Source organism: Sturnus vulgaris, chromosome 2 (assembly GCF_052056855.1).
Source record: "Sturnus vulgaris isolate bStuVul1 chromosome 2, bStuVul1.hap1, whole genome shotgun sequence".
Lineage (NCBI taxonomy): Eukaryota > Metazoa > Chordata > Aves > Passeriformes > Sturnidae > Sturnus > Sturnus vulgaris.
Genome location: NC_142244.1, coordinates 19,416,673 through 19,444,080, shown reverse-complemented (window position 1 = coordinate 19,444,080; position 27,408 = coordinate 19,416,673). Strand labels below are relative to the sequence as shown.

The 27,408-nt window shown below is 40.4% G+C and overlaps 1 long non-coding RNA gene across 2 annotated transcripts; it reads left to right on the top strand.

Annotated features, from left to right (window-relative positions):
* Positions 1-7,985: 7,985 nt before the first annotated feature.
* Positions 7,986-20,974, top strand: LOC148224650 (uncharacterized). Of its 2 annotated transcripts, none has more exons than XR_015800921.1 (4): positions 7,986-8,029; positions 11,681-11,894; positions 13,171-13,212; positions 14,796-20,974. It is a non-coding gene; the product is annotated as an uncharacterized LOC148224650 (long non-coding RNA). The 2 variants fall into 2 exon arrangements; XR_015800915.1 differs by having other exon boundaries at positions 13,171-13,271.
* The last annotated feature ends 6,434 nt before the right edge of the window (positions 20,975-27,408 follow it).

Sequence of the window (27,408 nt, the reverse complement as noted above, 5' to 3'; positions counted from 1 at the left end):
CATTGAAGTCAGAGACTTGAGGGTGTCTCTAGACTTCAGGGTATTTGTACAGCTTCTGCAGAATCAGTGTATGAGCCACGACTCTAAAATGCATCAAGCAAAATTGGGCCTGATGAAAGCATTGCAAGTTCTAGGGGGAAAAAAAAGAGAAAAATATTTAATTGTTAAAGCCCAGACAAACAGTGAGATTTCCTGGTTGTGTGAAAGTTTTCATTGGACTAATCCCATCCTGGTTTCTTTTACTGCCTTGAATATTCTGATGGTGCTTTGATTTTTTTTTTTTCTTAAACCCACTTGGATAAGGGGGAAATTTTTCCATAAACTTTTGCAGTCTTTGTTGATGCCTCCAAACAGAATGAGGAGCGTGGCAAAAAGTTTCATGAGTTTGGTGCTGAGAGTTTGCCTTTTTCTGTTATTTCCCTGCTACTACTTAACTTTCAATAAAAGCCAAGATCTGTTTGCATAATTATATTGACAAAGAGCTAAATTTATACTAGAGAACAGACCAATAAGCTGTTTTATAATATGCTTTTGTTTTGCTTTTTTTTTCTGAAGTTTTCTTTATATAAAGCAACGTTAATAAGCAGAATTTTAATTATGCTGCATTTTGGTATATTTCCAATATTTGTTTTCGAGTTATTTTAACCCATAGTTAGACCATTCACCAAAGCTTTTCCTCTGAGGATTTTTCTACCTGAAAGGCCTCTTTTAGTTCAGACAGGTATTTTGACTCTGTGTTAACATGAGGTGGATTTAATTTTAAATTGATACTGTGTTTTATTTCAATTTAGTTTAAGCCTCTTGCCAGTGTCACAATAGAAAATGAACAGCAGGAATAAGTGTGCAGGGAGGATCATTTCAGAATCTGTAGCACACGCTTTGTTCTGCTGAGATTTCTTTCCTTTTGTAAAAGGGAGAAAACCTAATATATATGGGCTGCAAGATTTTATTATAGTGTCAATAAAACTTCAATGTATTATCTATATGTGAGACAAATGCTTTGAAATATCCACAGCAAACCAGCTTGATTGGCTTCTTTTCCTCCCTTTCAATGAAAATGCAAATCAATACATAGCATTTCATTTTCTTGTGTCCAGAAGCTGATTTGGCAATTGATTGTATTGGATATGAGCTCTAGAGTGGCCTAGGGGGATTCTTGCAAGGAGCAGGTGATGGATTCACTCCCCTTTCACCTCACTTTAACCCTGCCATAGGTCACACTGGCAATGAGTTTCTATGGCCATGTTTTACTCTTCAGGGCTTGTCTGTCCTCATCATAAACCCATCAGGCCACATGATGGAGTTGACAGTAAATGCCACAGAAAAGCTGCTAAGCAGGTTGGCAGGCAGCATTGTGAAGGGGAATTCCTGTTTCTCAGCAGAACTGAGATTGGGAGCAGCCAAGCTCAGTTTATCCTGAATTTCAGGCCCATTTGAAAAGCACTTTCTTCTCCCAGGGATCTTCCTTTATGGACCCAACTCTCGACTTGAGTATTTTAATATATTTAGGACGCACCCATTTGACAAAGAGCTCTTGTTGATTATTTGATCTTTTGAGTCATGGTGACAAAATGAATCAATCCATGAGGATACAGAGATGTTGTCAGAGGTGATTTTAATTCCAGTGTTACCTGTGTTCCCCAGGCATCCTGGTGACCCCATCCTGAGCTGAGCAAGAATCCTTGAGCCAGAGCTCAGCACATCATCCAGAGCCTCACGACAGGAGCTGTGCCTCGAGGTTTATTATTTCACACATTCTGTGTGTGCCTTCATCGTGCACACCCCCTCTTTCTCATAAACTCCCTGCCTGCTGAGCAGGAAAAAGGGAAAGCTGAGTGGGAAGTGGGAGGGATGTGTCTGCAAGAGGCGCTTGTGCCGCGCGCAGGTGCAGCAGCCCCATCAGCTGCTGTGCCCTGGTCACACTGAGCCTGCATCAAAGAGCACTCCCAGAGTAGCTGCTGGGCCTGGCATTTAGCATTTCAAGGTATGACTGTGTTTCTGGCGTGTGGTGTAATCACAGGGAAGAGTTTTGATGGATGGCAGAGGAGGAGAGGGAGAGAGATGCTCACTGAGACCAGCTGATGCATACACGGTTTATGTCTTGTCCATAAAGATTTTAAGTACAAGGAGACACCCCTGGGAGGCCAGTGACACTAATGGAAAAGTTAAGTGTGAGACTCTACAGCTGGACTTGATGGCTTTTATTCAGAGTTGTTATTAATTTAGACAAAGCAATCTAAAGCTGTCAGGAGTGCAACCTCTGCATTCACTTCTGTAAATTATCATAGTCTCCATCACCTCAATAATAGCAACTCAGGTGTGGGTGTTTGTCTTGGAGGTGAATCTCAATCTGCTGGGTTAACTTGTGGTTTGGAAGGAAGCAATTAATTTTATTTCTCTAATAAGTCATGGGGTTTTTTTAACATTGCCTTTTCAATAAGCTTTGTTTCACTTTGTTAGGAGCAGATCTGCTTGAAAGTGGTACAAAGTGTGAGCCCATAGCAGTAACAAGTTGAGCAGCAAGCATTACCCTTTGTCTAACTAGACTGTGGATGGCCATCAGAGGCCATTAGTTCCCAAATTCCAAATATTCACAGGTTTTTCTGATACTGTAAGGACAGCTGGTGCCAGCAGTGGTCAACTTCTGTTCTCATTTCCAGTTACACTTGAGCACCAGCTGTACCATGTAATAGATGTAACATATTTTTCCTTCAAAGAGAGCATCCCTCACCCTGATGAGAATTGCAGCCTGAAAAGATCATTCTGATTCAGTGGTCTCAACTGTCACCTCTCTGACCTCACAAAATAGACTTTTCAGCTTTTGTGTATCACCTCCTGCTTTCCCTGCTCCCGGTGCATTCTCATCACCTCCTCCTCCACGCTGACATTTGATTCATTGAGCTGCATTCTGATGGAGAAATCCCACGTCAGCCCCTCTTCTTGAGAGACTGACAAAACCTTTGTGACAGATAAGCTTTTCTTCTGAAGTTCGAGATAGCCTAGTGTAAAGCTGCCTCTCTTTTTTTTGTGATTCTGCACCTATGGGGTAGAGCAGCTTCAGAACCAGGACGTCTGCTACATGATATTTTTAAACTCTAGCCAGGGAGAGGCACAAATGATTTCATGTAATGTTAAACAACAGCTAGGTTCTCTTTCCTTTTCCTTATCTAAGGAAACATAACTCACTCTGTGCCTGTGTCCCTAATTAGTAACACTTGCAAGGCTTGACCTTTCAACAGAGAGCTCAGCTCAGCCTCATCTGTAGAGAATTGCCCCTATGATGTAGCTGTGCATAATAATAAAAACAATTTAAAACGCATTAAATCGTTAAAAAAACCCCACCAAAACCCAAACCACTTAAAAGCTTAGGCCCAGACTTCTCCACATGTATTCATGTTGAGCAGTAATTTGCTCTGGTAATGGTCCCGATGAGGCAGCTTTAAGATATTGTGGACTGAAAGTGAGAGCATCAGTTTAATAAATAAGCAGTTGTGTCCTTTGTTCATTTTTGGCTCAATATTCTTTGTGTTCAGTTCATGATTTCTTCCCAGGACCAGCCAACTTTCAACACTTTACATGTACATTTGCTCCTTTGCCTTATTTTGTCCAATTATTTCTCATAATCTGGAAGAAAAAAACCAACAACAACAAAAAGTTGCTAAAGCACCAGCTGGAGTGCAGTGATTTTGTCCAGACTGCTATCACTGTTAGGGATGACTGAAAATGTTTATTTACTGAGTGACAGTAAGACTTTTTTTTTATGCCATAACCATATATTGCCAGGCCTTAATTTCTTCTTCCAGATCATGGAAATCTCCTCTGCCTGAAATAATTATAAAATTTAACTGGCTCTTATTCATAAACATTGATTTAATATACCTACCTGTCAAGTTCAGAAAAGAAAAAGCCAGACTCCAAAACCAATACGTTGTCTCTCAGTTGCTTCTGTGGTCTGAAGAAAAATAAAGCAATATACAATTATTTTCTCTCTAGTCAGAGCACTTGTCCAGGGATTTCCATGGGATTTTCCACCTGATTACTCTAAACTGGACTTCTCCCCTTGTATCAATCACTGAAGAAACAAATGATGAGTTCTTACAGCATAAGAGCTGCTATTGGTTTTACCTTAAATCTAACTTGTACAGGTTCTCAGATTTTCTTATTTTCACTTCATCTCATGGAGAAAATAATGGCTTTCAGTTTTATTCAGAGAAGAAATTATTGTAAACCCCAGTACCACGGGGGCTTACCATGCCTTGGATTCCTTTTCTAATTAGAATGAAGTTATGTTAAAATAAATTCCTCACCTTGAAGGTTTCATACATTAGACAAGAAAATTTCTGCTTTCAACAAAAGAGGGTTTCTTGTTACATCAGCAAAATCGGGAACAAAATCTGTGCCTGTTTCCCCTTTTCTTTTGTGAAGCCAATAAGCGTGGTTGCCCGTTGCCAGATGAAATAATATCACAATTTGTCTGCTATTGTGCATTTTACTGAGAGCTCCTCTTTGCCAAGTCTATGCAGGTGATATGTGAATACCCAGCAACTTGTGAGAAACACTCCCCTGACTGTGTGCAGGGGCTGTGTAACCAATCAACCCAATCCAGGCCTTGCTGTGGATCCCAGGGATGCTGTGATGGTTACCACAGGGCTTGGATTTGGAGGAATGTGCTTTTTCAAGATTAAAAGAGGGAGTACGAGCCTGATTCAAGGAGTTCATTCTCTACAAGGTGATAGTGCCCATGAAGTTTGACCTTTTTATGAAAATATATGTTATATACTGCAGATAATCCTTTCATAGGCTTCTTCCCCTCAATATTTCTGTTTTATTATGTTAAAAAATATGAATATTACTCTGTTTGATCTAGTAAGTAGGGATGTTTCTCTTCAGCTCCCCCTACTTTAATTCTAAAGAAAGAATACATTCTTTTGGTAATTTATTTGCTTTCAACTGTTTAATAAGTGCTGTTAACCTCCAGTTTAGAACATTTGGAGGTTTTAAATTCAGATTTGGAGTGTCTGAAAAGAATAATGTGTCTACATTTACATTCCAGACTTCTGAAGCTGTGATGAAAACAAAATTTAAGAAGAAATCATTGGCAATGGAGTGTTTCAGCAACTGGACTGCTGACTCTTTTTGATGGATATTAAGGTATCTTTAGCTGCCATTTTAGCAAAATAGGCTAAATTCTCTTCTATATTGTACTCTAAATTTGAAGAGGTACATATAGAGGAAAATGATGCCCTGCTACTTAAAGTGTTAATTTTTCTGCATTTTTCTATTAACATTGGATTTTTTTTGCTGCTGCACATGTACCTTATTCATTTGCAAGGGCCTTTTCCTGCAGCTGCCATGCAAATAGCTGTATATTTTAGATGGCTGAGATCATACCTAACTCATCTCCCTTAAAAGCTACCATTTCAACTCCTCCTCCCCCTGCTACTTGACCCAGGCTCTGTCTGAGCTGCTCAGCTGTGGAAACAACTGCAAAGGAAACAGATAATGATGGTAAACTGGGGTGTCATGGCTCTCTTTGTGTATGGCCATTGTAATACAGATCCAGCCGGCCAACAATGACTCATCAGTGGCACCAAGCCTGCAATTTTGCTGTGTTTGCAATTTCAGGGAAGAAAAGCAGCTCACAATTACACGTATTAAACTTTCAGATGATGCAGAAATTATGACGTACGTCACTTATATTATCAGTCAAACTCCGGGGAGAGGATGCCAGATCTTTCTGCAGCCCAGGTGCACATTTCTTATAATTTAATCAGCTCAAAGCACCCTCATTTCACCAGAGAACTCTAATTCATGCCTTGAAAACCACACCGTGCCCTCTGTCTCCCCCTGCCACTGTCAGTAAATTACAACTCACCATTCATAACCCTTACCTGCATTTAATCCAGAGCCCTCTGCGAGGAGCTCAGCCAGCTCAGCTCCACAAGCTGAAAAAGCTGGACAAAAAGCCATGAATTATCTTCATGGAGATTATGAATAGCATAAGGGACTGCTTAAAAAAAAAACGCCCAACAAGCAGCTGATAATTTGGTTTAGGCAAATGCACGTGACAAATGTATTCGTGCTGGTCTCTTGGGAATGATATCCCTGAGCACAGCAAGGATGCTTTGGTTGTGGGGGAGAGACAGATGCCTCTCTGATTGCTTCTTTTCTGCCCCTTTTCCTATCCCCACGTTGTCACAGGCCAGGGAACAGGCTCATAGGCTGAGGAAGCAGCAGTCCTGCTGGGGGAAACTCAGCTCACCTCTTGGCCATGGATGTCAAGTTTGGAAACCCAGTTAAGTATGATCTCAGCTATCTGTAATATAGAGTTGTTTGCATGGCAGCTGCAGCAAAAGGCACTTAGAAAAAAGTTTTAAAAGGCACTTAGAAAAGGTTCAGGTGCAACAGCACAGGATCAAACCTTAATAGACAAAATCAGAAAACTGAACACGTTAAGTAGCAGGGCATAATTTCCCTCTATATTTAGCTACTGAAACTTAAAATAATATATAGAAGATAGGGAGGGGGTTAGAAGGATGAGCTAAGGAGATGCCATGGGAAGTGGGATGCATTTCCAGAGGGTAGAAACGTGATTCAGGGCTGGGAGGGGCTGTGGGTGGGTTTGTTTTGCCTACCAAGAGGTGGCTGACACTATGGGTGTTCCTGATTCCCAGAGGTGCCAGGGGATCCTTAGCAGGGTGAGGGACCCTCCATCAGAGCAGGGGGCTCAGGGACACCCCCAGCTCTGGTTTGTGCCTCTCCCCCTCTGCCTGCCCCCTGGAGAGCTCCTCATGGCCCTGAGCACTGGAATTGGCCACCTTGGTGTCCCCAAAAAGCTTAATGTAGAAGCTGGAGCTGCTGTTTTTAAAGCTGTCCAAATGAGGATTTGGATGCTCTGCTCTCATTAAGAAACTGGTGGGAAAACAGGTGCCAAAATCCTGTTGTTGACCTTGTAAACCTGCACCAAAAATCTCCACAGAGAGTTGAGAGAGACAAATGCCTCTTCAGCTGACTGGCACTGGCTGATGTCACACTAGTTTCAAAGTAATTTTTTTTTTCTTGTGCCTTTTTGTCTTTGCCTACTCCAAAATGAATGGTGGGGATGGGAAGAAGAAACTCACTTAGGAATTTTTAAAAATGTTTTTCATTTTGGAATTATGTTCTTCTCTCATTTAAATTTCATTTTAAAGGGAATTAAAAAAGAATCCCACTAGTCAACCAAAAAATTAATTCTCTTACTGTTCTAGTTAAAACTATTTCTAGCTACAGAACCTGCCAGTCTTTGTAGGTATTAGCATAAACTAGGAGAAAATATTGAAAATTAAGAAATGTACTTTATTTTTCATCACCAAAAGAGTGGGTGAAGAAAAGATAGTCAAAGCTTAATCTCCACTTAACAGAGACATTTCTATACATTTTACTCATACGAATAATTCACAAGCAATGAGTCACAACTGAGGAGTGGAAAAAACTTCCATAGACATGAAGAAAAGTATTAACAACAGTTATTACTTAAAACATCTTGCTCCAAAGGAACACTCAAAAATGCTGTGGAGGTCGGAGGGGACCTAAAAGCTTAATTTCTGTTAGCTGAGCTTTGTCATTTGGTAATCAAGGTACATAGGGCAGGCTTTATGAAGGTAAAATAAGTTATCTTAAAAATTCATGATTCCTGCTTAATATATCTGAACTCTTACAAATTTAAAAGGTACAGAAAATGTAAAGAAATTGTATTGGCTCATTCAGAGTAGTGTTAAGTGTAATAATAAAAGTCCATCCATGTGATTGTAGGGAAGTTTCTGATAATCTGATACATTTCCTCTGGTGATTGAAACATTTTGCACAATGAGCTGAGACGCTGGAGTATATTTCATGTTCATAGATTTGTCCATGGCATCACAGTTAAAGATTAACAGGGCTCCCAGTGCTTGTTCTTGGAATTTAACAATAAACACCAGAATAACCTAATCCAGATCCCTCTTTCCAGAAAAGACCTGCTGCCCATTGGTACCATGTGTCCCAGATAAAGGTAATCCTGATGTCTTTTTCTCATATTCTTGGTGGTGGGAAGTTAAACATGTTCAGACAGGATGACTGAACTATTCCTTTTTCCCCTTCATATTTTTGATAATGATTCATTGTTAGCCTCTCCATAGTGGAAAGCCTGTTGCTGCATGAGCAGTGGTGTTCAGGATTTTGGAATTTAAACTCAGCAAAGACACTGCAGTGCAGATTGTTGCCTTGGGAGTGGAGGTGGATGTGATGGAGCCACAGGCTGGGGCTGCACAATGACACACAGTGTCGAAAATAGCTGTTAACAGATCTGAAAATAAGTCTGCCTGCCTGTTATTGTGATGGTGACACACATCTCTCTGCAGGTTTGAGCTATGTCAGAGCAGCTGCAGGTTGTGTGTAGTTACAGAGGTGACATCACAGGGTATTGATGTGTGCAGGCTGTGGATCCTGCCCAGTATTTATGGACACAAAATTTACATTGTCTGATATTTTTGTATGAGTGGTGAACACTTTACATTTCAAGTAGCTTCACTCTCACAAGAGTTGCCAGCACCATAAAAGATGAAAAGTTGCTGCAAACCATTTCCCTTAACTTCTTTACTGAAACACTTCCCCTTTGGTATTTTAAAAGCTGCCCATATTTCCCCAGACGATTCCTTGGCTTTCCCACTCTTTTGCTGGTGCCAGATATCAGTGCCAGGGTTTTCCTCCTGCCTCTTGTGGTTCCAGTGTTCCTTGTGCAGGAATTGTCTGGAGGCCACAGACTGATTTGGCAGCAGACAGGGCTGACATGGCATTGACTCCTGCTCTGTTTCAGATTATAACTATTGACCCAGGGGTGAAAGGCTCTGGATCCCATTACCAATTCCCTGAGTCATCCTGTTCCCTTACAGCTGATGCAGGATGCTGGTGCTCAATAGCATCTGCACTAAGAGCACTTACTCAGATTTATTGGCCAGCATAACTTTCAGGTTTTGTTTATTGAACAGCAAATAGGTATTTTTAAGGAGCTGCACTCATAAAATCCTCAAGTCCTCATGCATCTAAACTTTTTGCTGAAGACACAGATATCTTGAATTAAAGACAAGGCAGTCTGAAGTTATTTTAGAATACTGTTATTCACAACAATTTCCTGGATATATTGAAAGTTCTGAATTTAGGAAATACCCTGGTGTCACATTTTTCTAATTTAAATGCTGTGGCAGTCCTTTTAATTTGTGGTTGGGACTTAGGACACTTTCTCATTATTGCTATCTGGAAAAAGCTACACATCTTTGCATTTCAGCCCTATTGTTTAGTGTGTGTCTCTGAATGGAGGAGAACTGAGATAAAAGGGACCCAGAGTTAGGGAGGGGAATCCTTCTTGCTCTTGGATACAGGTGAAAATCTTGGACCATCAGCACCCTGTCATGTTTATCCATTGTTTTTTTTCTTTTTTTTTTTCCACATTACTCTAAACAACAGAGTCGTGTCCCATTCTGTCTGTATTATTCTCTAAGAGCTTTTGGTTGAATGATACAACAAAAGTGGAGCTGCTAGGCACCAAATACCTCAACATTTTCACCACTTTCTTATATTTTTACATAAAAATTGTGTGGCCAGATGCATTGAAGACAATCAGAATTTGGTAGGGAAGAACTTCAGGCTTTTTGCTTCAACATAATTTAGTCACTGTGGTCTGATTTTTGATTTTTTTTTTTTTTTTTGCTCCTCTCACTTGCTCTGAAATACCTCCTCTTAAAAGTGCTGCATCATCCAAAAGTTAGTGTCAAATAGATCATTTGGGCTAATAGAAAGAAAATTTCCTTGCATAGATCCAAGATAATCTTTTGCAGAGCTATCCTCATATAAGTGTATAGAAAAGTGTTTCATAAAATAAGTGCTAAAACTTAGAGTGATTGACTTTGGATTCATGTTGAACTTCTTTTGTCCAAACACCCTAAAACTGTGATATTGTTTTCCTGAACTTCAAAGCAGTGAATTTATTTTGGATATAAAATTTATAAGTTACTAATATTCCTCAGGCATCCATAGCTGGTAATTTCCTACACTGTCATGTGGTTGTACTGTTATTTTTTGGGTGTTTTTTTCACTTGTGCACTGCTAAAATTGTCATAGATTGTCAGGGCAACAAAAAAGTTGCTTCTTTATATCCTCAATGCATTTGGTTAAGAATTAATTACGTGTTATGAAAAGTGATTTTGGGGTACTGGAGAAAATATGTGAAAAATGTGATAAATGTCTGTTTTTATATGGAAATATAGCAAAAAACAAGAGCAGAAGCTGCCTTTTAAAGCATATTTTCTTTAAAAATGTCACTAAAAATTATTTACACCATTGATTGCACACCTAATTAAGGAGCAGATTTCTTATTTTTGAGTATTTCTGATCCTCTTGTTCTTCCAGGCACCTTAAAGCCCATAAATAGAAATGACAAAACATTTAAGAAAAACAGTTTGGAAACTCCTAGTCAAGAATGGCCAGGATTTCAAATGAGAAATGGCAAAAGCCAAAAAAAAAAAAAAAAAAAAAAAAAAGGAGTAATCTGAAGATTTTACAGGTTTTATTGTCATTAGCTGGAAAGAGGAGCAGTCTGGAAGGAAGTGGGCACATTAAATATAACTAAGTCTGCCACATTTCCATCTGCTTTTATGTATCTATACCAGAAAGGAGCCACCTGCTAATCAGAAGTGCCACGTCTCATTTATGAATGCAATTAGTCTTTTTTTAGTTAATTGTCTTAATTAGTTTGGAAACCTTTAAACATACGGGCAAACAGCAGAAGATCAAGAGATAACAGTGCTGCAAATGGAACTCGTAAAAATGTGATGAGTAATCAAAGGAGTTCAGGGCAAAATCATGAACATTCCAGCATAAACAAGGTTGTGGTAAAAGTAATAATTAAACCCACCAGCCAATTGAAACAAATCATTACCTAAACAAAACATTATCGAAACAAAACATATGTTAAAAATGGGAGAGGGAGAAAAGCAGTGAAAATCTTGTCCCCGGTGCCTTGGTACCTTCCTCACCTCCAAAAATCCCATGATATAAACAGAGACTGATGAAAAGGCAAATAAAAAAAGCTCAGTTCACCATATATGAATATTCTGCTTAAGTACACAGACCTACTTTGTCTATGCTTTAGCTGATTATTTTAATATTCTTTTTGCTTCTTCAGTTATTTTCATGTAAAAACCCTACTTAAGTTGGTTATTTACATACCACACACTGCCATTAAAGACAATAAGTGAGTTTCTAGATTTCCCCAACATTTTACTCACTTTTTTTTTTGTTTTTATGGCTGTGAGCACATCCATGGAACCTGTACAAAAAAGACAGTGCAGCTTTCACTGAGGAGCAGAGCACCTCTGCCTTTGGAAGCAGAATTTTGGGGTTGGGTCAGTGTTGGATTAATTTATCGGCACTGGTTTTGATCTGCCAGTTGTTAATTTTGGTTTAGTTGTGGTATTCCTGGCATTTGGGGTAAATTCCATGCCTTAAGCAACTTGAGTGAAGTCCCTGGACAAGCACTGATTCTTTAGGAGGTTTGCATTGCTGTGATGTATCCATGTAAAAATCCATTCCCACTCATTATTCTCTATAATTTCCCTGGAATTTCTCATTCATTTCACCCCTTCCTTCTGCAAATCTGCACTTCCAGGGTCAAATCATCCCAGCAACAAGAACTACAGGGTGTGTACCTGATATTTTGGAGCCTGCTGGAAGAAGCATTTTTGCTGTTTGGCATCGCAGGGGGCACCCTTAACTTCAACCCTTTCCATCTGGAATGTCCTTGCTGGAGCAGTTTCTGGCTGGATCAATGTGAAATGTGCTGCATCCATCCCATGCAGCAGAACAACAGTGTCATTTTGCAGGTTGGTTGGCACAAGTGTGTTTGTTTAGTTGAACTCAGGAGGTGTCTGGGATGTGCAACCTTGTTTTTTTTTTTTTTATGACAGAGAGCACCCAGGTAGCCTGCAAGACATCTGGAGTGTCAGGGAATGATTGGCTCGTAGCATGAAACAGACTTTTGGGATAAAGATGAGGAAGAGTGAGCTTTAATTAAAAATCCTCTCAGCTTATCTTCTCACTCAGGGGAACATGATTTTTCAACCATTAAAAGCAACTGGAGCATTACAGTATTTGAATTTTTTTTTTTCTGGAAGGAGAACTAGTTCCTAATAGAGTGAGGCTTGCATTGTGCAACTCAGAAAATTCAATTGGGCCCCATTTGCTCTGCTGTGTAGAGGATGCAGTTTCTCCACTCACATCAATAAAAAAGGAGTCAACCATCAGCTGAATTAAACAAAAACCAGGGAATTGCAGGGAAACACTGGAAAAAGGCCTCAGCTTGAAAATAAATGACAGAGCAGCATGAAGCCTGGATGTTTGTGAGCATAAATTAACATTTCTCAATTGCCCAAAATACTGGTTTCACCTGCTCTGTTGTTGGAATTGATCTGCACAGACAGGTCAAGATTGGCAGTTATTTGCAAGTTGTCAATAAATCAATAACTGATGAAAAACCACATGAATTGAGCAGGTTTTTTCACCTATGGTGCTGCTGAACAGCAAGATTAGGCTGTTGTGAGAAGCTGGAAAATGAAAACATTGAACTGCAGAGAAGTTTTTGTTCTTTTATGATATTTGTGACGTTGCTCAGAGATATTATAGCTTCTCCATGCCTTAAATAGTATGTGTGTTGTACCAATATTATTGTTTCTTTCCTTTGTAGTTACAAAAAAACCCCAGGGCCTATAGCAGATAGCCAATTAACTTTTTTTTCCTCTATGTACAATGATTATTTTGCAATAGATGTGAAAAAATAAGTAAATAATCCCATAACTCTCTCCTTACTTCAATTACTAAAAAAAAAAAAGAATAAGAGCAAGTTTGAAAAACCATGTCATATAAAGATTTCCACTTTCTTTGGAAAGCAAGAACATTGAAGTGAATCTCCAATTCCTGGTTTCCTCTAGACAGAGTAACACTGACCTTCCTCTAATCCTTTTGACCTACTATTGTAAGGCTGCTTATAAACAGAAATAGAAACCACATGCTGTCAGTCAGGGCATCCTTAATTTCTCATCCTGAGCAAAGTAAAACTAAATCCTTTGTGAAGGAGCTCATAATTCTTCTCCTTTCTTGCAGCTGAGAAGGATCATAATGGAAAGCGACACTGAAAAATCACAGGTGGGCAAGAGTTGTGGCAACACCTTTTAGAGCTGAAAAATATCCAGATGGAAAAGGATGTGGGTTTGATGGCTTTTTGCTTGTATGTTTGGGGTTGGTTAGGTTGGGTTGGCTGGGGTTTTTTGTGTGTGTGAGTTTTCTCCTACAAACAGCCTCTTTGCTACATGTGAACTACCTTCCTTTAAAGGGGAAATTAACTGCTCCTCATAAATTAGAAATTTATCTAATCCATCTCAGAGCCATGGGAACAGTGGGTGTGTTCAAGCAGGCAGACTGGAAGCCAAAGGAAAACCCCTAAAATGCCTTCAGTATAGATATGAAAAAAATTCCAGATTTCAAGTTCCATGTATTCATAAATTAAAAGGGCTCATGTGCCTCTAGAAGATAATCTGATTCTATGAAAAAATAAAAAAATATTACAGCTATTGCTTTTTGGGAGCTAATTGATGTTGTTGCCACTTTCTTAACCTTTTAGTCCCTCTATTTAGTTATAAATGTTACTGTGCCTTGGCTCCTCATTCATGCTAAGGCAGTTTTGATTATGTAAGAGAATGGGTTGCACAAACATCTCTCAGGATGGGGTTAGGTATTAATGAACCTGCTCTTGGGTTGGGGACTGCAATAAGTCACCTTTATTGATTCTGTAGGGCTCTATTTAAAAAAAAATAAATTATTTTTTCCATATCTTCCTTTAGTGAGCTATGGTAAGATATTGTCTGGTGTGCAAGTAGCCTGGATAATGGATTGCCATCTCAAATATCAAGCAATTCAAGTGATGGGTTTTCATCCCATGACAAGTCAGGACCAATTGCTCTCAGGGTCAGAATAGACTTGGTTGTGCAGCCATAGCTCAGAACAGCACAGAGTTATATGAAGCCTTTTGTTTCCACGAAGTTCTTAATTTCCTCACAAAGTTCCTGATTTATAGTAAATAAATAGGTCTGGATATTTCCATATTTGAGTGTTTAAAAATTCAGTGAAAATTTGATATGACTGAACTACTGAATTTTTTTTCTGATCTACTTGGAAGCACATGGCTAATGAGGTGATTGCTCCTTACTTCTTTGTGGAGTGATGGATAACAGCAACTGATCAGGGATCCTATTGCTTGTCAGAATGGGTTTGGTTAGGAGGAAATGCATCTCAACTCCAAGACCAGGTTTCTTCTAAAAGAAATGTACAACCAGTTGGGTGTCTGTAGCAAGATGCTCTCCTGCAGATTCTCAGTGTTTTCAATGTTCAGACCCCAAAGAGCAGATATTCAGGTATAAACTCATTTCCATGGGGGCTTGTTCCATTCCAGACTCAGGACTGGGTCTCCCTTACCCCTAGTGTAGTGTGGATGTGTGTGTTTGTTTATATAAAGTGCAAAGCTATCTCTAAGAATGACTGGAGCATTCACTACTGCTAAGAAATGACCTAAAGAACGAATTTTGAGAGATCCTGGTTCATTCATTTCCCCAAAAAAACCTACCTTTTGTACAAAGAAATTGCACGTTAAAAACGAATTGCAAACCATTGTGAATTTTTGAGGTTAAAACGCAATTACAATATTTATATTGTTTTATTTTGTTTTCTTTCAGGTTGTGCTTTAAAGTCATGAGATGCCATCGGTTTTGGGGAGAAGTCTCTATCAAGGTCATCCTGTTTCCTGCACCAGTTGCTCACTTACATCGGGAGGACCCTGCAGCGCACGGCGGTGCCTCGAGATGCCAATTAACTCTGATTTGGAATTTTGTGTACAGTAATTAAAGAGCCAGGTAGCAGCAGACATGTGTTACCCCGAGATAACACGCTCCTTGGAAGTATCATGAGGCAGGAGGTGAAGTGAGTGCCTCCAGTGACCTGGGAAACGCATTTATCTCAGCACTGCACGAGCCTGGGGGGGCATTGCCACTGCACACAGCCATCAGCACTATCAGCTGCACTGAGATTGACTGCAGCATGTCAAACATATGTTTAAAACATGCTCAGCCTTGTGCATCCTGTGATAATTGTGTCTGCCTCTGAAGGACCAATGTGTCAGGTGTGAGGTGATAGGAGCGTGGAGTGTTTGGGTTTGGGTTTTTTTTTTTTTGTTTTCACTGGGATATGCATGACTGGCAAAAGTTATCTTGAAAGGGACTTGAGCTCCAGAGTGCCACAGTTCCAACAAACCCAACATCCATAATGCAGGAGAGTGCTCACATGTAACTGGCTCAAGTGGAGCATTCAGAGCTGGTGTGTATTTTTCCTTTTTTTTCACAAACATAGGTGTGTATGAGCATGTGTTTGCATGCCCAGAGCGATCTCCACGCTGTTTATTTCTAAGCCAGGATAATTTTTGGCCCCTGCCTGGTGTTGTGAGTTTCATTTTTTCAGGTGACTGACAGGGAACATTTTTCCAGCAGCACAGAGCAGCCTGGCACTGTCCCTGGGAGGAGGGCTGGCTGCTCAGCACAGCCCTGGCAGACAAAGGGCTTTGTGCTGCCTGCTCCTGCCCACATCACACACAGCAGAAAGGTCTATCTTTAATCTGAGCTGCTCAGGAAATCAAAGGGGGGGCATTAAAACAAGAGCAGTGACTGATTTCTGCAGGAGATCTCTTTCCTGTTCCATTTGATGGAATGAACAGGACAATCAAAGCAAGGTTACTAGCCCCGTGTACCTTTCTTTTCCCCCAGCAGTTTTTGTGATGTCAGTTCACAGGGTATTATAATAATGGAACACATGTGTGATAATGATTCTAGAAAATGTTCTTTTTTTTTTTTTTTTTAACCTTAGAATAATTTACATATAGCTGCTTTGGCAAGGTGTCTGCCTTCTGAGTCATCAGGCTTGCAGTTAAACATGTTAAAGCTGATTAAATCTGCAGCTGTTTGTTTCTTTGCATTCTTTTGATCTCTGCTAAAAATAGCCACAGTGCCTTCATAAGGGCTAAATTTCAAAGGTATGGTAGAATGTTGCTTCGACATTGGATTTGAACAGCAAAACCCTGGATTGTGCTCAGAGAGAGGGCAGTAAGAGGAAGGCAGGAGCTGGGAAGGGTCCCCAGGCTTGGCTGGGCTCTCAGGAGCAACCTCCTGGCTCAGGAATTGTTTTGCTCCCTCTCAGGCAGCACAGGTGGGTGGGCTGTGCCTGGCAGCCCCACCTCGACGTCTCCCACCCAGGAATGCCCCTGGAGAACGTGACAGAGACATTTCCTGGGCTGGCACCAAGGCAGTGACACCAGGACCCCCTCAGCTCTCACCCTGTTTCTCACAACAGGAAATGTTGTGTCCTTCTCTGGCAATGCCTCCCTACAAGTGAAAGGTGCTTCTCTCTTGTGTTTTAGACAAGCTGGTGATATATTTTTTTTCCCCTTTCCTTTTTCTTCTGTAAAATGAGGTTAAGGTGGCAGTGCAGGATCTTGGCTTATTCTGTGCTGGCTTTCTTTGCACTTCAGTGGAATCCACATGGGATGGTGATATCCAGCTCTGCATTACTGCTATTTCTCACTTTAATGACCCTGGTAAATCTTTAATGATTGCCATCACTGTCAGAAGGGCACAAAGGGCCCTCATCTGTCTTGATGCAACCTAAGAAAATATGCTCACAGATGTCAGTTAAAATAATGGCATTGGTGGTAGATCACTTGGATTTTTATGGGTACCCACCTCTTCTTGCAAAAAGCAGCACAGAAGTCCTACTCTTAATCATTATAATGACTTAAAAAACCTAAATGTCCATGTCTTAGTTTTTTTTATTAACTAGGGCAGCACATTCCAGACAAAAATAATTGAGACTGGCACTTCACAGGAATGGGCCTCCTCATTTCTGTATTCCAGAGCACCTGAGATATAAGCTCTTATTTTAAATTAGGTATTTCCAAGTGTGAGATTTTTCATCCAAAACTTGCTTGAAAGTCCATGTTAGAGGAATTCATTCAGCATTAGAACAAAGCTTTTTCCACCACTTAAACATCGTCTCATCACCAGTGATTTCTCTATCATAGCATAGCCTTTAAGACACAATTCTCTCAAATTATGGGGTGTGTTAGCAACCCTAAGAGTCAGAAACTGGATATACACATCTCCTGTTCTCATTAATAGCACTTGCCTGCCTAATTCACTGAGCAGCACAGAGAAAATGGAAGCCCTATGGGTCAACATCAATGGATTCAATGAGGTCTTCACCCTCTAAAAATGTCATTAGTGGGAGGAAGAGCTGGCTGTGGGCCCTGGTGTTTGCTACAGCACTCTGGAGAGAATAAATCTGACACAGAGGTGCTCAGGCTTGCATGGGGAAGCTCCCACCCCTTGTTCCATTGTCTACCACTTTTGTTCACTCCATTTCTCCTGTGTCACCAGCTCATCCCTGTGTAGGGACAGACACTGAGCCCTTGCCATTAATCTCTACCCTTCCCCAAATTAAATGCTCATGCTAAGCCAACTCATATCTTTAAACGAGTTCAGTTCCCAGCAGAAGTTGCCTCCATACAGTTCTTCATGCCTGGTTCAGTTGCAAGGCTCAGACTGAGTTTTCAGGTTGATCTGGACAAGGAGATTTTTCTGGTCATCTCTAAAGCAGGAACTTCTGCTTAGTGGTGATGGAGTGAGGGATCAGGTTCATCTGTCTCCTGGAGCTGGGTGGTTTTGTTTTCCTTACCAACTACACGTTAAATCTAATTTTTTCTTGCTTTCCTCAGAAATTTCAAGGCACTCTATCTCTGAACCTGATCAGTAAAATGTGGGTTTATTTAAGAACCTTCCTTCTCGGGCTGTTCTTTAAAACAGAAAAAGCTTGAGAACTTTTCTGTTGTATGTGGCAGCTAATATTTGAATCCATATAATATCCAGAGCATGAGATTAGGAAAGGATGGATGACCTAGAAAAACACAATGTAATCATATTTAAGAAAACTAAACAAGTATTTGAGCTCCAATAAATCATTCTTTTATTCATAAACCATATATTCATAGCAGATTTGTATTACACTTCTATGTTCACCTAACTTTGTAGTCTCTTTTGATTTTGTTTTTGTCTGCAGTTATTTTCCACTTCTAAGACATTTGATCTGTGTTTTCCTTTAGACCTTTGTGTAGATTACTAGAAAGGAGCTCAATTACAATTTTGTCTCTGATGTGGATATTTCTTTATTGAAGGTTGTACAAAGGCGTCCTTCCTCAAGCTCCATTTCAAACAGGGCTTCAAATATAAACTATAAAAAAATAAAAATAAATAAATAGCTAATCTGAGCAGGCCAAGACATGAAAGCTGAAATTAAGCATGGCTGGTACAATGTCAACAGCAAGTGTTCACAATCTTCTGTGCTACACAATTTGAGCAGTCTCAGGCCTTCCAATATTCTATTTTAGGATTTTATGTACAGCTCCTTGGGAAAAAAATAAGTTATTGAAGAATGTATCACAGTACTGGATTGAGCTGTAATTTGAGGATGCAGAGTTCCTCTGTTAAATATGCATTTTCCCCCCTTGGATGTGGGATTTCCTGTCAGCATTTTGTGTTTTCCTCCTGCAAATAAACACAGCACAGAACTTTACAGTCTGTGATGAGGCAATATGAGAGCATCCTTCTGGGAATACATTTTTTACATGTGTTAATATAAACGATGCAATAGTTCCTCGGTTAAAATGTTCACTTAAAAGTATTTTAACCCACTTTGGCAGATATGGATTTATAGAAAGACTGCTCACCCTACACTTACAGCACTTACTGTGATTGCTGGGTGAGTTCAGTGAGAATTTATGAGCAATGATATTAATTAGCTGAGTTATACATTTTATTGGATACAATTTTCCAGCCATATAATACTTGGAATCTGAAAGACAAAAATTGACCTACTTGGGGTTTATTCCACAGTCAGGGCTAGAGATTTTTAGTCTTTCTCTGTAGGCATATTTTTAAGTACTGATGTAATTGTTTGTATCAATTTCCATGTCATATTCTAATATTTTCTTGATGTTATTTTGTCTTCAAACATCTCTGAGAATTCAATTGCTGTAGTACTTCTTGTTTAGGAAGAGAAGGATGCACAGCTGAGTTTTCCCCAATGATTGGTATATAAAGACCACATAAGAATATTTTTTGTTAAAAAAGGCTTGGATTTCAAGATGCTAAACATAAAAATCTCTCAAGGTATTTGAACATTAATGTTAAGGAGATATTTCAGACAGCTGGTATTTGTGTTCAAAGTTATGTCCTGACTGCTCTGCAGGGTAGAGAACTTTTCTGTATCCTCAGAGGAAAAATCTTGGTGCTAAACTTTCCTTACTGAGATGGATGGAAAATAAAACAAAAATGTTGTGTCTGCCCAACCCCTGAATGGCAAGAGATGGTGGGAGCTGAGCTGCACTTGCACTTGATGGGACATTGCCACACTTTGCAGAAAATGTCCCCATTTTTCAAAGTATCAAATGCAGATCTGGCTGACAAACTGACCATGCTAAATGATTGTTGGGTGTGGAGGAGAAGATGCTTCAACAGAACACAGATTGAAGAGGAACCCAATGTCATTTGTAAGCTGCAGGCTGAACCTACAGGTGCCCTGCTGAGCTGAAATCCCTCCCACCCTGAGACATCCACGAGGCTCAGGAAAGGACCCAGAGGCTCCAGCCTCTCTCAGGAGCCTCCCCAGCTGCCACCTGATGCCCATGGCTCCCCTGTAAGGTACATTTCTTTATGTAGCTCAGCTGTGTAATTGGAACTGAAGATAGGGAGGGTTATGCCCACTTGCACAGGAGATGTATTTGGTCCAGCATCTTAGTAAGCATTAGGTCTGAAAAGAGGAGTGAAATTATCCTAATTACGTTCTTTGTTTGGTTTATGAGGTTGTAAATCAGGAAATATGTTAAGTCTTTCCTGTTTTCCCCCAGGTCTTCGTAATGGCTGGTTTTGTGCTTCCTAGAGGAAAATTGCTGTTGTTGTTATTGTTTGTTAAAATAAGAAAAACTTTTCAGGATCTCACCTTTAAGACAGCTTGGGGAAATTTTTCCTTTTAATCTTCATTCATATTTTTTTGCCTTTATGTAAACTTGAATTTATACTCCCTCTCTTACTGGCAATGTGCCGTGTCCTTCTGAGTTCTCATTTATTTGTCTCTCTTTCCCTGCTATCTTCTGGTTCCTTTCTCAGTAAAATTAACAAGCTCTTGCTTACACCACAGCTCTGAATTTGATCCACTGACTGATCCAAGTATGTTGCTTGCTTCTGCATGTTCTTTGTGTCTGGAGTAAATTCTGCTTTAGCACTGCAATTACCATTACAGCTGATGAGAAAATCAAATCTTTTCATTTGAAATGTTTCACAAAAAGGAAGTTTCTAAAAATGCTTCCATTGAACGTTGCAGGAATGTTCCCATTTTCTCTTTGAAAGACTGCAAGCAAATGTTGGGAGTTATTTTAGCATTTTGTTGAGACTGGCATGAATAAACTTACATTAGTTGAATTTTTTTAATTACAGAAGTCATATGAATGTGGTCTCATATACTAAAATACTTTGTTTGTATATGTATTTTTATGGTGCTGAAAGAAGCTATTGCAATTTAGAAGTCAGTATTCTATTAGATGCTATCACAATGAGTGAGAGTAATGTGTCTTGCTTACCACAGACTGATTTTGGTTTTCCTAAAGAAATATGTCACAGAAACTCATGTAAATAATGTCAATAACTCATATAACTCATGTAAATAATGTCCTGCTCCTGTACTTCTGCTTTTAACAGTGACTCATTGGCCCTGCCAGACCTTACATTGTACACCCCAAATAAAGACCAATTTTTGAAAATACTGCATTTAAAAACTGTCGTGAAGTTTGAAATGAGAAAGGATTTTGCCACTCTTGGTCCCTGCAGAGATATCAATGAAATGATGGAAATCATCAGGTGATCTGGCAGAGGGAGCATCCTCTCTGATGAGGAATTTGGTGTCAAACCCTGCTGCCAGGTGGTGCCAGAGCAGTCAGGAGGGGAGGGTGCCTCATCCTTCCTGCCCACACCACACATTGCTGCAGTGCACAGACACAAAACCAGCAGTGCTGCTGCTCCTGAGTCACTTGGGGTGCTCAGTGTGTGCAGAAGATAATGAAGGGTTTTTATTTCCTCAGCTGGTGGAAAGGGAGGGTTCCTGGGGCGGTGTTTGCTGAGTGCTCTGGCTGTAAGGGCACCACTGCAGGCTGTGCACAGAGATCTAAGCCAGAGCACTTTGCACCTGAGCCTTATCTAAGCCTGGGGGATGAAAGCACTGATTTGATCATGAACTAGCACTGCCACAGAGAGACACTCTGAAGAAAAAACCAAAAAAACAACAAACCTAGCAACCTTGTACAGTCTTCCTCTCTGTCTCTGACTCAAGCACTGACTCAAGCACATTTATGTCCGTGCTATGCCAGCTGTCAGTGCAGCCTTACTGGTGCTGCTCCTGAAGCTGCTGTTTGCTGTTCCCATAAAAGTGAATACACGTGGGAGTCATCATAACACAAACCCTGCCATGGTCAGCCTTCAGATGATGTTTTGTCTCTTCCTGGCCTTTGTTGCATTCAGGAAGCTGTGCAAATATCCATCAGTTCTCACAGCAGAGGGAGGAATTTCTGGCCTCTTTCACAGATGGGAAAATGAGGCAGGGTGGGAAAGGACCTGCTGAAGGTCGTGTGCCCAGCAGTGTCAGAAACTGCATCACAGCTCATGGCTCTTAAATGCCAGCTGGGTTTGGGGGTTTGCTTTTGTTTTGTTCTGCTTTTCCCCTTCAAAATCAGAGTGGGTTTGGATGAGGTAGGTTGAAGTGACTGAGTTCTCTTCAAAATAAATAGCTGGGCAATCTGCTGTGCACTACTCAGTACCAAATCATATTGGGTCATCCTGCTCCTTCATTTTTTCCAGTGGCCCAATATTGTGTATTTAGCCTTTATGCTGCAGTAGGACTTCATACCCAGATATTTCAGTGGGTTCTCCATGTCCTAGAACAGTCCAGCTGGATTTGTAGTGACTGTTCCAAAAAGATCCCACGGTATCTCCAGACATTCCAGTTTGGATCTGGAGAGCCCTGGGTGCTGCTTTCAGCTTTCCCTCAGATGTCCTGTGTGACCTCAGGGAAGTCATTTATTGCCTCCTGTCTTGTTTCTCCATATCTAAACGAGGGAAATAATGATTCTCTCCTTTTGAGGGCCTGGGTGAGGGTCTCACATGCTCTGATCAAGAGGAGGGTTAACTCAAAAAATTCACTTAGAGTTCTTCAAAGAAAATAAGCCAGGAAATGAAGAATATACTCACAAGATAATGTCAGCACCTGTCTCTGTCTGCTATTTTTTCATCACTTTTATGTCACCCCACAGAGAATTGTGAAGACTTACCTCTACTTTATCTCTCTCTGGGATGTTCTGGACCTCTGCTTGCATCTTACTGGTATGTGACCCTTTAATGTTGAAGTTTTGAACAAAATACCTTTTTTTTTAATTTTTTTTTTTTTACTGGTGAAATCTGCTTCTGTAGTTCAGCAACAAAAGCAAGATCTGCCAAATTATTCAAAAATAATTAGAACAGATGGCAAAATATGGCATCTCAAGCCTCCCAGAAACATTTAACATCCTGATTACATTTCACAGAATAAATGTTGACTGAGATAAGTGCAGCAAGGCACTTTTGTATAAGTGCATTGACAGTTTTTGTTTCCCACAGACAGAATTATGGTTTAGTTACATTAGTAGAGACACTGTGATGTAAATTTAAGGCAAATCTCACAAACTAAGATAATACAGATGGTAGCACCTGTATTCTTTATTTTACAATTGTTTGCATGACCACCAAGAGAGAAGTAATCTGTTACAAGTGCATTTGTTCTTCTATGTGTTTTTTTGTGGGTTTTAAAAAATTTGTTTTTATTTTTGTTTTTTTTCCTACTGAAATGAATTTTAGTTCTTTCAGTCTGAAAACCTGATGGAAATTTCTGGCTAAATGAGTTTACCTGTAATGAGCAGGTGAATCACACCCTGCAACCTGAAGGAGCTCTTTGGTCTCTTTTCAGACCTTTCCAACCTCCTGCTTTGAGGTGAAAGTTGATCAGCACCTCTGAAGAGATTGTCCATCACTGCATGGGCAGAAATGGCTTTTTTCATCCTGATTTAGAGGGTATTTCAGCTTGCCAAGAGTTTAAAGCTATAAAATAGTTAGGAAAAAGGAAAGAAAAGGGGTTTTCTTCTGTCATTTTAATGGCTTTAAAGTTCTTTTCTGTAACATTTTCAGGCCTATGGAGTGAGGTAGTGGTAGGAATTCCCAAGGTGAGTGGTAAGTGCAAACGAGAAAGAGGAAGATGAGGTTTTTACTTCATTGCTAACTTTTAGGAATTGCAGTTTTAGGGAAAGTAAATGGCACAAGATCCACCACAAAGGGTGTTGGTGCTGTCAGCAATAGACAGATTCCATTCGTTTCAGTACACTTTCAATCAGGTAGTGCAGAAGAGAGCCTGGGTTATTTGTGGGATAGATGTAGGTGAACAGATAAATTCTGCTTACTGCTGACTCCTGTTTGTAGAGTTGAAGAAATCAGGCCATCACCAGCATTTCAACCTCGGAGATGGGTTTTAGTTATGAAGTCCCAGAGGCAAAGAAGAGGAAAAAAAAGAGTCAGAAATCAGCAGTTCAAAAATTATTAGGAAATCTCTGGTGTTTTGAAGAGATGGGCTGTAGAAAGCTGACACTGTGGAGGGAGCAACAGCTACTTCCTTCTCATGATGGGAACACTTAAAGTGGAGATAATGGCAATTTTTTCTTTTTTTAAGGTTTCAGGAATCTTAAGGGTTGTTGATAAGTTGAGTTCTGTAAGCTTAGTGAATAGTTTAATTTCTCATTCTTGATGCAAATAGATAACATGAGCCAAAGGGCTCAGGTGAAAATTATCAACCTAAAGTTCAGACCTTTAGTCATGGAAGAAGTGGCAGTGATCAAATCTATGCAGGAGCCTTGGAGGGAGGGAGAAGAAAATTTTAACTAATTTCAGGTTATTCTCTTATTCTGGTGGCACTCTGGTTAATTTGGGCTGATTCCTGAGGTGGTGTGCTGCTCCCTTCCCTGGATAAAACCATTTGGAAATTAAGAGTTGTCCAAGGGAATGTTGTTGCAAGAGTCTGTCACTTTGGGTGATATTTTCAGCCAGAAAATTTAGTTCATTTTGGCCTGGAAACGAACATGGAGTGAAATGGGAACAAGAGGGGGAGTAAAATTTTCCATAGGGCATTTTCAAGGTGCTGCTCTGAACTCCATGCAGCTCACCTGGAGTTGCAGAATATGCAGGTGGTAAATAAGAGTTGCTTCCAGGATTGGAGCAGGAAAGCTGATTTTGGCAGGGCAGAAAGAACACATTTCCCAGGGATGTCAGAGGCCCCTGTGCTCCCAGTTTGCTCGGAATCCAGAACAGCTGGAAGCATAACCCAGATCCTCCAGCTCGCAGGCAGGTGCTTTATCACCAGAAAATCAAAAGCTGCTCTGTTGGTATGAGATGACCCCTCAGTCAAATGTCAAAACTTTGAAATATTTTCTTAAGATGGCATCTTTCTGTTCTGATATTCTGGAAGATGTAGAGGCCAAAATGAGTTGCTTCAGGCTGATTGTTTCATTGACTGACAGTGTGGGGAGGCACCTTTGGTGTCCACCTGTACAACCACACGCCTGGGAGGCAGCACAGGAGCTTTCAAAGCTCTCCTGGCAGCAAAAACGGAGGTGTAAAGGTGGAAGCCTGGTCTCAGACTGGAATGCACTGAGTAACTCAAGTCATGAACTGATTTCAGAAGAAAATACTTTAATGGGGAGGATATAATAGCACCTGAGCCTAATTTCTAAACTCTTGATTAGGAAGAGATTAGGAAATCTCTTGTGTTTTGAAGAACTGGGTTGTAGGAAATTGACACCGTGGATAGAACCACAGCTATTTCCTTCTCATGATGTGAAGGCTGAAAGGGGAAAAGGGGAGATTATGGCAATTTTTTTTAATGTTTCAGGCGCCTTAAATGCTGTTGGTAAATTGAATTCTGTAAGCTTAATTAATAGTCAATACAAAATCTAGGGCTGGTTCTCTGGGGAACTGTGAGACACGAAGGGAGAAACTGCACACCCTCAGAACTGCAGGAGGATGAACCTGACTGCATTTCATTTCTCTGTTATTTAACTTTAGGTGAGGAAATTGATGCTGAAATCATACAATATGTGTGGCAGGAAAGCTGACACCACTAACTGCACTTAAGGTTTTCAGTGTAACAGCTTGGTTATGCTGAGCTTGGTTCCAGTGGTGAGTTTCAGACTCTGGAGACTCCACGGTTTGCTGTATACACAAAGAATGCTGTCAGGTGGTGTTATTATTGTTTTATGGTGTTTAATTGTTGTGTTATCATGAAAACTGCTCAAATTGTTTCCTAGAGTGAGTCAAGACAGCTGCCAAAGTAACATCACTTTTACATTTCAGCAGGTCACCCTAATAAAACTGCCTCGCCCTTAATACCTTAAAAGAGTAGTGAAATGAAATTTAACTTTCAGAGAAGAGAAAGTGCAGGTTCCAAACAGGAGAGGATTTTGTGCTGCTAAGTGGATTATACCTCTCTCAGGGTACTCCAGATTTTACAGACTCAAATCTGAATTTCACATATGGCCTCAGCCCTAGGCCAGGGTCCTACTTGAATTATTCCAGACTTGTACATAGAAAGCTGTGCTCCAGACATGAATCCAATTACCAGCAGCAGTCAGGCAATTGAATGGCTGCAGAAAAAATAACCTGAGACACTGGGGGTGGGAGGGAAGGGAAGCAGGGGGAGGAGTGGGGAGAGAACTATGATTTGTGTGGTAATCAAGAGGAGAAGGTCAATTGTAATAGAACAGGCTGGTTTAGAAGACAAAGCTAATGCAGGATGCCTTCCACTCTGTTGAGGGATGCTATCAATAGATCTGCTGCTTTCATGACAAAAAATGTCACTAACTGACAAGATGAATATAGGCAGGGGAAGAAGGGCTTTTGATGGATCAGGTGATTAAAACCCAGACTGCAGACGAGCAATTAGCAAACCCAGGCTGATGACCTGTGCAGGAGCTCAAGTACAGCAAGGGAGGAGTGGAGAAGGTGCAGCAGTGAATGCACACGGGCAGCTGGCTCTGTCTGATGACTCTGAGTGGGTTTTTCTGCCTGTTTTCTGCTTCTGACAGCCTCTGAATAGGAACCCCAAAACGCCTGCTGTCCCCAGAAAGTACATGGGTTTGTTAACAGTTTGGCTGCAGTTTAAGCAGCCAGCACTCTGCTTTTCTAGAGGCAGCAGGACTAGAAATGAACACCTTTGGTGGCTGTGGCTGCTCAGAGCCTGGTTTGAGGTGTCTGCTGTGTCAGTGCACCCATTAAACATTTCCCTGCTCATTTACTGGCAGCAGCCCGGGCAGCTGACACCCACATTCCCTGAAAACTGCTTACTTTTTTATCCCTCCTGCATCTCACAAGATGAGGGCTTTTGAAAAATCTGAGGGTGTTTTTTCTGCTAGGTTTGCAAAATAGCAGTTAAGCCTTCAAGTGCATTCCCCCAGCCTGCAGGTCAGCTTATAAATCTGAATGAAAAAGGGTTTGGATACTTATGTTTGTTTTACTGCTATATGCATAATATTATATGTTATTCTTGAGATATGGCAAATGAGCTAATGCTTCCATCAGTTTAAAATACTGGCACTTATCAATTACAAGAATTGATTGTTACAAAGCTTGTAGAATATTGAATTTATGGTTGAGAGAAATGCTGTGGATTTCTTCAACTGTTTCTGAGGATTTAATTGTGTCTCTCAAAATATGAAGTGCTGAGATGCAGCTTTTAAGGAGAACACAGAAAAACCTGTAAGCTTTGTTGGATTTCATTAAATAAAAACAAAACCAACAAACCAACCCAGATTTTGAAAAATTGGGGCATCAGAAGTTATGACGAGATGTCAGGAGCTATTTATTCCATAAAAGCTTATGGTGTTAATGTTTCCATCAGTGCTGATAAATCCATCATGGCTTAATCTGTCGTGCTCAGTGTGGTAACAGGACAAGGAGCAGCCATCTGCTTACCGTGTTTGATTGCTGTTTCTTTGCACAAATACAGTCCTGCTTCCAGCACTTAAGAGTGATTAGCTGTAACTTATGGAGCTCGCTGTGACATTCCCACTGAGTAATTACTGGGGAAAGCGATCTGAACACGGGGGCAAATGGGTAGCAACTGCATTTG